At 55.4% G+C, this 9,497-nt stretch overlaps 1 long non-coding RNA gene across 2 annotated transcripts in view; it reads left to right on the forward strand.

Annotated features, from left to right (window-relative positions):
• Positions 1-1,746, forward strand: part of LOC149126657 (uncharacterized) — a 10,664-nt gene extending 8,918 nt beyond the window's left edge. For both annotated transcript variants that reach the window (XR_016234092.1, XR_016234093.1), the window contains exon 3: positions 1,579-1,746. This is a non-coding gene — a long non-coding RNA (uncharacterized LOC149126657). The remainder of the gene's footprint in view (positions 1-1,578) is intronic.
• Positions 1,747-9,497: the final 7,751 nt, after the last annotated feature.

Below are 9,497 nucleotides of genomic sequence, written 5' to 3' on the forward strand. Positions count from 1 at the left end.
GACTGTGAAAGGATCCTGTCTCCCGATCCAGGGCTGAAAGAAAGAGGGCAGGCCCTGGAGTGGGGGAAGGGAAGGCGGAAGCACACAGGTCAGGGGCAGTGACCAACACAGCGGGCCAAGCTGGCCACTCCCTGCTGCCCATCCACAAAACTGTGGCCACCACTGCCCCTTCTCCTTGCTTTCTCCCGGCAGCCCTGGGTCCTCAGGGTGGCACGGCTCCATTGCACCTCCTCTGCTGCCTCCCAGAGGTCACTTTGGGGATGGCTGTCCCAGCCTCGCCCTCTCTCCCAGCTATAGCTGACCCTGGAGTCTGTGGGGTCTGGAGGGAAATCTCCCAGGGGGCGCCTCCCTCTGTCCCCCCATTGTATTTGTACAGCACTGGGAGGTTTTCAGAAAAACGCTCCCATGCCCCTAGCATAGGCAGGAAGGCTATTTCACCGAGCGGGGATTGGAATTGTGGAAAAGCAGCCTGTCTGAGACCAACATTTTTTTTTCCAAAGATTTTCTTTATTTATTTGAAAGGAAGAGATACAGAGAGAGAGGCAGAGAGAGGTCTCCCAACTGCTGGTTCACTCCCCACATGGCTACATCTGCCAGGGCTGGGCCAGGCTGAAGCCAGGAGCCAGGAGCTTCTTCTGGGTCTCCCACATAGGTGCAGGGGCCCAAGTACCTGGGCCATCTTCCACTGCTTTCCCAGGCACATTAGCAGGGAGCTGGATAGGAAGTAGAGCAGCCGGGACTCGAACTGGCTCCCATATGGAATGCCAGCACTGCAGGTGGAGGCTTAACCTTCTACACCACAGCGCCAGCCCCTGAGACATCACTGACTTAGCTGGTTGACTGCAGAACAAGGACTAGACCCAGCCCAGGGCCCGGGTCCACCCCTGTGACCTGGTATCTGCGGGGGCTTTGCTGCCTGTTCCCATGGGTGGCTTCACCTGTGGGTATTTTGTTGTTGTTGTTGGTACTGGGAGGGAATTTCTCTTCTTCTTGCCTACTTTTCCTCTGCCTCACCATGGGTTTCCTTGAGGCTTTAAAACGTGTCCCGCAGGACACATACCAGCCACCACCTCCCACAGAGCCTGGCCTGGCCCCACTATGGCTGCCTCTGTGCCATCCCCAGACGCGGGGGAATGAGGCTGTTTCCAGGCTGCTCAAGGGCATCGCTGGGGGCTCCAGAAAGCCGCCCCTGGAGGCGATGCATTGTCATACCATTGCCGCGATGGCGCTGTCCCCTCCAATGGCACCTACAGCAGCACTGCTCAAACAGCCATGAACAAACCAGGTGGCTGCTGCCTGCCATTAACAAGCACGAAGACGTTCCCAGCCTTGACTGAAATCCTCAGGCAGAGCGAATCCTGTGGCATTTGAAGAGAGGAATTTAACTTGATAGTTTATATTCCCCTTCAGTTGCTCCTCTGTCGGGCTGCTGATAAACCACTGTAAACCTGCTGAACGGCTGTCTCTGTGGCATGGGGAAGGAAAGGGGCTGTGGAAGGACAGGGGGTGGGGCCGCCCAATGGGGGCCCAGGGCTGGGCCTGGAGCAGGAGACCCACCCTCTGCTGCTTTCCTCCTAGGTCCCCCCGTAAAGTGATGCGCTCAGGACAAAACACCTGCTCTGAGCGTTGCACTGTTACAGGGATGCACAGTGGTGCCATGGAGGGGACTGAGATTTGGAGATTAGAACACCAGAGCTGGGGCCGACTCTGCGGCACAGCCAATAAAACCGCCACCTGTGACCCTGGCATCTCATGTGGACGTCGGTTCGAGTCCTGGCTGCTCCACTTCTGATCCAGCTCCCTGCTGATGGCCTAGGAAAAGCAGTGGAAGATGGCCCAAGTACCTGGGCCCCTGAACCCATGGGAGAGACTCAGATGAAGCTCCTGGCTCCTGACTTCAGCCTGGCCCAGCCCTGGCCACCCCTTCTCTCCTGCACCTGTTGCCCAGCTAAGGTAGAGATGGCATCTCAGCTGGGCTCCAGCTTATCGGGCCTCACCCCGAGCTGAGGAGCATCCCCTACCCTGATCCCGCTGTAAGCACACTGCCGTCTCTCTGAGGAGCCTCCCTGCTCCCGGCCTGGACAGGGAAGTCATGGTGGGGGGTGAGGAGCTGGGGACAGCAGGCCAGGCCAGAGCAGAGGCTCAGGAAAGGAGCCAGTGCCCCCACAGCCGAGAGGGATCGCACAGGAGTGCAGTGAGTTGGGTCCCTCTGTGCAGCCCTCTGGGAGGCTGAGGCCATAACGCCTGAATCCCATGGGCTTCAATAACTGCCTGGGCAGGTGCCAAGGCCACCCAGCTGTAAGCGGCTAAAGGACTGGGGCCCTGCTGGGCAATGGGGAGCCCTGGAGAGCTGTCCTCCGCTCCCCAGCCCAGCACATGCCTCCCTCTGGGCCTTGGGCAGGGCAAGGGCCGTGTCCTGGACTCTGCAGAGGCCAGGCTGGCCCGGTGTGCAGGATGGAGCGAGTGTCCTGGGCCGCCTGCGTGGAAGGGTGGCCGGAAAGGGGGTGACCTGGGGTGGGGATGGTAGGGCAGCCTTTGATGGGACGGCCTATCTGGAGGAGGGGGCACGGGGAGCTACTGGGACTAGGTGGGGAGGACCTGGTCTGATGGCAGGATGGGGCCTGTGGGAGTGCAAAGACCTAGAAAGGGGGAAACCTTGATGGAGCTCCTGTCTCCTGGCTTCAGCCTGGCTCAGCCCTGGCTGGGGCTGGAGGGGCGGTTGTGAGCCCTCAGGGCCGTGGGTCCTTGCTCCAGTAAAGTGGCCGATGTGTTTGGTGAGCTCCTCAGCGGCAGGGAGACCTGGATCCGAGGTTGAATTTCCCGGGCTCTCACCGCCATGCTCTGGTTTTTATTGAATCCATGTTTCATCCTGAATGCGTTCCTTCTCTTTCTCAGGCTGCTTGCACCAGCGGCACCCAGGCTGGGGAGTCACCGCGCGCTGTCATTGTTTGCCTGACTTCTTACACCTTTCTCCTGCCCACAGCGCTGCCTGACAAAGATCTTAAACAAGTTCATGGCTGTGCTCTCCCCTGCTCTGCTATGCTTCCCTCTTTCAGCACAAGAGGGAGTGTCACGTGCGTCCCTTTGCGGGACCCCATCTCTCCACTGCGTGAGCTGCCTCTTGTCCAGTAGCCATCACCTCACCCCCCAAGGAGGACAGAACCACAGCGGAGTGGGGGCGGGGCAGGAGTTGTCAGTGTAGGAAGCCGCTCTGTAACCGAATGACACAGAGGAAACCCTACTCCTCCAGGCTGGGCTGTGCTTTCAAAAGGGGGCCATTGGGGCTGGTGCTGTGGTGCAGCGGGTAAAGCCGCCACCTGTAGCACCGGCATCCCATATGGGCGCCTGTTCCAGACCTGGCTGCTGGACTTCTGATCCAGCTCTCTGCTATGGACTGGGAAAGCAGTAGAAGATGGCCCAAGTCCTTGGGCCCCTGCACCCGCATGGGAAGACCTGGAGGAAGCTCCTGGCTCCTGGCTTCAGATCGGCTCACTCTGGCCATTGTGGCCAATTGGGGAATGGACCAGTGGATGGAAGACCTCTCTCTCTCTCTCTCTCCTTCCCTCTCTGTGTAACTCTGACTTTCAATTAAATAAATAAATCTTTTTTTTAAAAGGAGGCTATTTGCTGGTCTGCTGCATGCATTTAAGGATTTTCAGGGAAATAAGATCTCCTTAGCAGTTAGACTGTGAAAGAACAAACATGGGGGGCAAATGACAGTGACAGGACTACTGGGGGTGTGGCCCAGAGCAGAAGGGATTTGAATGGAAAGAAGCTGTGGACATGGATTTGTGGATTTCTCCTCAAATCGTTTTGGTGAGAACTTGGGCCCATAGCCACAGGCAGCTAGCTACAAGGGAGGCCAGGAAGTGGTCCCCTAGGCCGGCGGCCAGAGCCGCAACACGGGGCCCTCTGGGGGGAAGGTGGGAAGTATTAGACTCTAGGGCTCAGCAGCAGCTTCCGCTCCAGGACGGGGGAAATGGCCCAGGTGGTCAGATCCCTGTCTCAGTGCCCGCAGATCTTTCAAGCCGCCTCCGCCCCCTTCTCTCCTCTCCCCTAAGATGAATGGTTTGAATGAGCCACTGTAGTGGCTGCAGTCTTGCTGGCCAGGGCCCGGGGAGGCTGGGGTGTTATTTTTCCGCCTCCCATGAAGCCGCAGGAGCGGTAAAGAGCAGCACACTGAGCAACACGGCCCTTGTCCTGTGAAGGCACGGAAGGTCTGCCGCAGGCTCCCCTGAGCGCCCCACCCCCGTCTTCCCTGGCATGTAGTACTGGGAATACATTCACTGTCGGCGCTTAGTGATTGCCTCCTGGCGGGCTCCCGGGAACGGGTTGTTGAAGGCATGCTTCCGAAAAGTGGCCGTCTTCGTGCATCTGGGGATACAGCGGCGGGGGAGTTGGCTTCCACCTGCCCAAGCGGTTTCTTTATCTTGGAACAGAACGGGAGGTGTGGGTCCACGTCCACTACCAGGTGTTGGAAGCAGCCTGGTTCTGGGTGGGGCTGGGTCACCCTCCTCCCATTGAAATCATTGCTATGTGGCTGGGGAAGACTTCGTCATTCATCTCTCCAGCGTATCAGAAGTCAAAAGTGAGGGCAGTCAGTGTTGCAGACAGAGCTGTGCACTATGGATTCGTAAAAAATTTGTTTTAATGTGTTTGAAAAGCAGAGAGAGAGAGAGAGATGCTCTCCTATTTGCTGGTTCACTCCCCATATTCCCAAGGCAGATGGGATTGGGTCGGGCTGAAGCCAGGAGCCCAGATTTCAAGGCGGGTCTCCCACGTGAGTGGCAGGGACTCAGGCACTTGAGTCACTGTCTGCTGCCTCCCGAAGTGCACTAATGTGTAAGCCGCTGGAAGGCAGAGTGGACCTGGGACTCCAGCCCAGGCGCTCTGATACGGGATGAGCTGTCCCAAGGAATATCCAAACTGCTGCCCGGACACCTATCCCTGTGCGGTTAATCGTTGTAAGGTGATTTTTTTTTCTTTTACTTTTAACAAAATATAAAATGTACATGTTTTTGAAGTACCATGTGATATTTTGATACATGCGTATGAGGGGACTTCGAAAAGTCCGAGGACAAGTAGACATCAAAGCTAAGTTTATTTTAGCGCAAAAGAATATGCATTTTCCACGAACTTTTTGAAGACACCCTGGTTGCTGTGTTGTGTTAGATTCTGGGTAAACACTTGTCTCCTCGAACATTTATCGTTTATGATGAAAACGTGCAAATTCCTCTCTTTGAGCTTTTCAGAAGCTTGTTCGACAACTGTGTGAGACACCTCAACCTAACCGCAGACTCCAACCGGGCTGCAGCTCAGCAGGTTGGTGACTCGGGTGCGAGCTGGAGCCTGGGAAGCATTGAGCATCTGGTAGGGTGTGCTGCTGGGCCTCACCTCGGCTGAGTCGCTGGGCCTCACCTCGGCTGAGTCGCAGGCCCGGGAATCTCACATTCTAATGAGCACCCGCCGCGTTCTTCTGTCCCTGTAGGTCCCAGTCTCCCCCTCTGTGCAGAGAGGGTCCTCCACCAGGCACCTGGCGACTCCAGCAACTGAACTGCAGTCAGAATCCCGCGGTTCTCAGCTATGGGCCACTTCTCTTCCAATATCACACATTGGAGAAAAGCAAACTGCTACCTCCAAAGCCAGACCCATCTCGGACTCACTGCTGAAGTTGACTGAAGCCATTTCTACCGGGCTCCTCCTCCACATTTTGTCTCCATTTCCCCAACGCCTTGGGTCGGCAATGCCACCCAGCTGCCACACGGACAGCTCACAGACACACTCACAGCCACGTTTCCATCCTTCTGCACGTGTGAGTCTTCCAGAGAGGCCAGGCCTGCCCCCTCCCCGCCCCCCGTCTCGCCTCCATCCCCTTCCTTCCCTTACCTTGGGGCTGTGGGTTTTCTAGCCTCCTGCAATCATTGTTTGTGCCTCTTTCCACTGGTGTTCAACCCGAGGGACAGTTCTCCTCACCAAGCCAATTTGAATTAATTTTGCGGGGACAATTGCACAAGACAATGTATCAATGGCTGTATTAAAATCAAGATAGATTGCACGGGCCCCGTCCTCCCTGTCCCTTCATTCCGCAGTTTCCTCAAAGGCACAATCGAGTGTGTCTGGCATAATTTGTTCTTTATTAACCCAGACTGCTCATTGCCTGCGCTTATAATTTTAGAAAGATTTTTGGCGGTGTCTTATTTCTCCAATACTTTGCTTTATTGTGCTTGGTGATTGGATCTCAGCGATGAAGATGACAACTTGCTTCCAGGCTTCATTAACCACGTGGCCTTCAGGAAAGTAACGCGCCTCTCTCAGGCCCCGTGGTCCCATCTAAAGTGGAACCATCCTTATTCCTCCATTAGTGGTACTGGGGGACGCATAGGAAGCTGTCGGTGTCATGTTTCCATTTCTGGAGCCAAGGTTGAGGTCACCTGTGCACGGGTTCCCCACCTGGCCCTGCTCTCTGTGTCTGTCAGCCCGTCTGTGTTCTCCTGGGCTGCCAAGGACTCAACGTCCCCAGAGTCACTCTCGATGAGAGACAAGAGTGTTCTCTCCTCAGAGCCAGGACAAACCTGACCCACGTCCCGTAGGGTCTCCTGGGGGATCCCCAGCGGGCTCCAGCCTCGAGCAGTGGGTCCTCTGTGAACCAACCCTTGCAGGCCTTTTGTCCCTTCGTGTTCTCATTGCTGCACAGTGACTCTTGGCTCTCCCCTCCCAACGAAACGACTGGCTTCCCAATTTTGCTCCCAGGTTTGCTGTCGAGGGAACGCAGATGAAGACGGGATGATTCGGTGAGATGATGTATGGGAGAGCTTGAAGCGTGTGGCACACGGTGAACACTCAATTCATTTTCCTGAGCACTCACTCCATTTTCCTGCATATTGTAGGGGCATCCGTGGTGTGCAGTGAGCCCACAGTGTCTGGCAGTGGAAGCCGGATTTGTGGGCATCGCATCTCCAAAGGTGGTCAGTGCGGAGTGTCTGCTCGACAACCCTGTGCCGTGTGTGGTCTAGTGGCCACCGTGCCATCCTGTGGCCATGAAGAGTGAATGGGACTAGGGTGAAAATGCACTCTGGGTGTGCAGCAGGAGTCATGGGTTTTGATAGCTCTGGTCAGTGCAGACCATAGGGAGTGTGTGCGTGGTGCAAATGTCACAGTGCGCTACAGAGGGCAAATGGCCATCCGTTGACATCGCCAACCCCAGTGCCAAGCCTCGGTCAGAGCCAGGCCATCTTCCTCAGCCAGGCTGAGACCAGGAATGGTGTGATTTATTGTCTGGCTGCTTGGGCACTGGAGACCCAGCAGTAGCCCCTAGCAGGTGAGAGTCCAGCCGAAGCAGCTGCTTCCCCCGTTCCACGCCCACTAATAAGTTTTTTTTTTTTTTTCTGTGTTGCCTGGCTTTAGGATAGAATGTATGCAAGGCCTGTGTCACAGACAGCCTGAGTGGGTGATGAGGGCTTGCTGCCAGTTTTGGAGAACTCTTGTCTTCTGAGCAGAGAACAGATTTCACCCGAGTGGCCTCCCCTGGATGAGAAAAGGACTGTGTGGTCCACCGTGAAGCAGGATTCACGTCTGGGGCTGGGTCCTGGGAGGGGGTGGGAGTGCTGTATGCCCTTTGGGGTAGTTAGGAAGCTTCCCTGGCCTCTGCCCTCCAGGTGTCAGCAGCACTGCTTGTCAAGTTGCACCCACCAAAAATGTCTCCGGACATGATCATATGTCCCCTGGGGGCAGAAGCCGGCCCCTGGGTGAGAACCACTTCTGCAGAGACCAATGCGCCTGTGTGTGCAGAGTGAGCATTTGGAAGCAAAGCCAGCTCGGGCATTGCGTGTTCACGCCGGGTGGAGAACAGGGCTCAGTTGTGGTAAATATTTGGCTCAAAATTTCATTTCTTATCCACTAGCTTTTGTGACCTTAGCTATAAGATTAAAGTCAAGCCATGCCACTCCTCTGCTTCAGACTCTCCCTGAGCTTCTCACAGATCTGAAAATAAAACCCAAACTCCTCCCCCCTCACTGTGTTCTCATGTGCTTCCCGGCAGCCACTCCCAGCTCCCTTCGGCTCCGCTCTGTTTCCACCTGGAGGCTTTCGCCCTCGCTGCCCGCGCTGGTGGAAGCACCTGTGCGTCCTGTGTGTCCTGTGCGTCCTGTGCGCCCGGCTCCTTCTCATTGCTCGGGTCTCAGCTCAGACGCCACCTCCTCATCAACGCCTTCCATGTCCACGCTGGCACCCCTGCCCCGTCGCTGTGTGTGGCTTTGGCCTGTCCTGGTCCTTGTCACTCTTCATCATGCTGTCATTCAGTCACGGGTCCCTCGCTATTGTCCACCTTCCGTGAGCTCCACGAGCGTGGGATTGGATATGCTTGATTTGGGGTGAAGAATAAATGATACACTGCTACAAATACGATCGTAACAATGACAATAACAAAGCACTTAGCGAGCAAGCACAGGGCACACAGCCAATTCTCAGCAGCTGGTGATTAGAACGGACGGTTTTTGTCATGCGGTTTAGAGATCGCCTGTTGTCATGGCTGCCGCAAGTCATCTAATGTCTTCTCTACATTTTCACAATTTCCCACAATGTGATGGTCACTTTCCCAGTGCAGACTCTGAAAACGCCACGTTTCCCGGCTAGGGTGACCAACGTGTCCTGCCTTGCCTGGGGCTTCAGAGAAGGCACTGAAAGTCTTGGGAAGGCCTCAGCCCTGGGCCAACAGGGATACTCCTGGCATCCAACAAGACTTCTCACTGGGTGTGACTCATGGAGACCAGGCAGGGTCGGGAATTGGGGCAGGAGTTAAAATGCCAGTTGAGATACCCACATCCCATATCAGAGTGTCTGGTTTGAGTCCCAGCTCCTCCCCCCATCCGGTTCCTCACACCTGGGAGGCAGCAGATGATGGCTCAGGGAGGTGAGTCCCTGCCACCCAGGGGCTGAGTTCCTGGCTCTTGGCTTCAGCCTGGTCCAGCCTCAGCGTGGGTGAAGATTTAGAGAGTGAGCCAGTAAACAGGGGTTCCCTGCCTGTCTCTGTATCAAACTGACTTGAAAAAATAAGAGACCAGGCAAAGGGCAGAACAGGTTTTTTTTTTTTTTTTTCCTTTAACAAAAATTATCAGAGAACCTGCTTTTCCTGGTGTGGCTTTGCTGTAGGGGCTGTGGCAGTTTGCCAACCTGATGCAGGTGTAGGGTCCCTTTACAGGCCAGATTCAAGGTTTGTCTCAGCATTTGATTCCAGCAGCTGAGCATGGAGGCAATTTCTCCTGCAATTCCAATGATTTTGTGAGCCCTTTGTGTCCTTACGAAAATGCTCTCTGCTTAAATTGCCTGGAGAGGATTCTGTTGTCTGCAACTGAGAAGCTCGGCCAACACAGAGTCATCATTGTAGACATCTCTCAGCAAGGTCTACGCTGCAGTAAAGAGCCTCTCGCAGGAATGCTTGAAAGAAGTCAATATCTAGGCCATCCAGGGGATTGCTCATTGCCAGCCCCTTCCTTTGATGA

This window comes from Oryctolagus cuniculus, chromosome 5 (assembly GCF_051225735.1).
Source record: "Oryctolagus cuniculus isolate XC-2025 breed Fujian yellow rabbit chromosome 5, ASM5122573v1, whole genome shotgun sequence".
Lineage (NCBI taxonomy): Eukaryota > Metazoa > Chordata > Mammalia > Lagomorpha > Leporidae > Oryctolagus > Oryctolagus cuniculus.